The sequence below is a fragment of the Mesoplodon bidens genome (assembly GCF_964165515.1).
Source record: "Mesoplodon bidens genome assembly, chromosome: 18".
NCBI classification, from domain to species: domain Eukaryota; kingdom Metazoa; phylum Chordata; class Mammalia; order Artiodactyla; family Ziphiidae; genus Mesoplodon; species Mesoplodon bidens.
The window spans coordinates 50,376,334-50,379,272 of record NC_138175.1 but is presented as its reverse complement, the minus strand read 5'-3'; the positions used below and the strand labels follow the sequence as shown (position 1 = coordinate 50,379,272).

The 2,939-nt window shown below is 42.4% G+C and overlaps 1 pseudogene across 1 annotated transcript; it reads right to left on the bottom strand.

The window, feature by feature from the left end:
• Positions 1-466: 466 nt before the first annotated feature.
• On the bottom strand, positions 467-2,016 carry LOC308605409 (recombining binding protein suppressor of hairless-like; annotated as a pseudogene). Its single transcript has 2 exons — positions 1,049-2,016; positions 467-892 (listed from the first exon to the last, which is right to left on the bottom strand). The product of its transcript is annotated as a recombining binding protein suppressor of hairless-like (transcript).
• Positions 2,017-2,939: the final 923 nt, after the last annotated feature.

Below are 2,939 nucleotides of genomic sequence, written 5' to 3'. Positions count from 1 at the left end.
GGGGGTGGGGAGGAGGACAATCTATGTGGTAACAAAGGTGTATTATATATACTGTGATATAAAAAAGGTATGGTGAAAATGTACATTTTACTAAAGCTTATACAAGTTCCTTGGTCCATAAAAACTATGTTAGATTTTCATCTTCTAGTTTGATTACCTTTTACTCCAGCCACATCTCTATTTCTTGCCTATTTAAACAAAACCAAACACAAACCAACTAAACAAAAATAACAGCTGAAAAAAATCAGTTTCCAAAAGTTTGTACATTTTGATGTTTTTTGTTTGTTTTACTGTGGCTTCTGCACTTCAAATCAGCACTTGCAGGTAATGGGCTTTTTGAATAGTATCACTGGGTATGAAAAGTCTTCCCAAGAAACCACAAAAGATTGTTCATTTTTTTCTTTCTTTTTTTTGTCAACATTTTGTTGCACTCAAGTCAGTGTACGTCCTAGCAAAAAGACGGTAGTTAGGACACAACTGTTGCTGTAGATGATGTGACATTGGTCGAATTTGTGCTGACATTTGTGTAATTCCCCTTGCTGTTTGTGTTTGACTCATTACGGGGCACTTGGCTGGAGTTGGCTTGAAGGATTGCTCCCGCCGCACTGCAGTGTAGCTGTGGCGCCAGTTCTGGGGTGTAGGGCCCTGGTTCTGGGGTGTTGGTGGAATAAATGATTTCATCATTACGGACCAAAGTCACTGGATCTTGGACTGGCTGCCGGACCCCTCTCCAACCTTCTCAGAATGCAGAAATGTCTGGGACAACACAGAGCATACTGTCTCCACGTCTGTACATAGTTTCAGCTTCTACGTCCCCAAACCACACTCGTAAATTTGGAGTGAAATTCTGTCCTGTAAGTTCAAGCACTGCTACGTCCCCACCGCCATTCAACTGAAGACTATCTACAGCAGGCACGGGTATGACTGGGGCAAGGACAGGGCCCATCGCCTCGTAAAATGTATACTCTGCCTTATCCGTACTATTGATTGTTCAGGAAGTGCCATCATTTATCATCTCTTTATTTGGTTCTTTTGGTCAAGGAGTGGCCTGAAATTGAATTATTCTTTCTTGAGAAAGGCACAAGTACATTCTTTCTGTATCCTTAAGGTAAAATGCACATTTATGGAGCTGTGACACAGGATCATCTGCATCCAGTAATGCGGTCTGCTTATCAACTTTCCTAATTATCAATCTTGGGAGTGCCATGCCAGTAACTGAACACACAAGTTTGACTGTTTGTCCATAATGGATGTATCCATCGCGGTCTGTGAATTCTTCTTCTAATTCACCATCATTTAAGAGATGAATGTAAAATGCTCCCCACTGCTGAGAACTGGCATGGAAATGACCTCCTTCTACATGCAAGTATCTGGTACTAACTGTCTGGGATCGAAGTCGATTAAACAGAGCCACCTTTGTTCCCGAGGCGATGCATAAGTCAGCATTGTTCAATGACTGCTTCTTTTTGGAAGGTTTGGAGATGACTTTTATCCGCGTGCTGAGGAACACACCAAAGTCATCACTACTGCCACAGAACATCCTTACAGACAGCATGAAGTGCTTCCTCTTGTCTGAGTCGATACATACAATGTTTTGGCCGTGCAATGGTTCTTTCCTTCCAAGTTCAGCTGCTGCATTTCTTGGTCACTGTTTCCTATTCCAATAAATGCACATGGTTGAGACTCTTGTTCAGAACAACCATTGCGTTCCATTTGTTCTTTTTTTTTCTTCCATCCACTGCCCATAAGATACACATAAGGAGGAGGGCAAAATAACCTTTTTTTCATTTCCATATGACTTCTATGCAGCTTTTGCATGAAGAATAAGTACTGTTTGATCCCCTCACTCTTTTAAATAATTTCGCATAGCTTCCCTAGTAAGTTGTTTAGATGGAGGCCGCTCACCAAATTTTCTTTTAATCCACGCCATGGTACTTCAAGAACATGTTAAGGTAAGCCACAGGCTGGAACACTTCAATGCCCCTCAAAACACCTCAGCCAGTGTATCTGTATCATTCTCCTTTCCTTTTGAGATAATAATGGTTCCGAAGAACTATAATGCTTCCATTTGAATGATAGTTTCATAATTTCAATGACTCATTAACATAACAAAAGACACCTTTATCACTCAGGAAATTCCATGGGTTTTAGGAGCTGTGAGCCAGGAACCTGTCACAACAGGCACCATCTTCCACAAACTCTCACCAAAACTCCAACCCTCCTGTACTATTTACTATTGAAAAAAATCCACGTGTAAGTGGACCCATGCAGTCCAAACCCAAGTTCAAGGGTCAACTGTATGAAGAAATATAGAAAAAAAATGTGTATTGGGACTTCCCTGGTGGCCCAGTGGTTAAGACTCCTTGCTTCCACTGCAGGGGGCACAGGTTCAACCCCTGGTTGGGGAACTAAGATCCTGCATGCTGTGCAGCATGGCCAAAAACCAAAAAAAAAAAAAAAATGTGTATAAACAGAATCACACACTCATTCCCTGCCAGTTCTGGGTATGAGAGAGCCCGGGAGCAGTGACTCTACAGTAATGAGTACACCTAGTAACCATATTTTGGCCCCTAATCACCATTCTCCACTACACGGAAGAAGGCCTCCTTGTTAAAAGGAGAGGCTAAGTTGGAGAAGGTCATTTTGAGGATGTGACCACTGGTTGACCCATGAGCTGGACTTGGGCAATTGGAGGCTCCTTGCCCCCTCCCCTGTCTTTGGAATATGCAGTCCACTTGCCCCCTCCCTACTAGAAGCTGCCTCCAGGACACAGCCTTGAGACAGTAAGATGTTGTTAAGACCATCTGGATTGAATACATGACTGAATCCAGTTAAGTCCTCTATATAAACTTTTAAGATTCTGGCAGGCAGGTGCAGAGATCTATTTGTCTTGCAGTCACCAAAGACAAGCCTTGTATGTGAGTTCCCTTATTAAACCT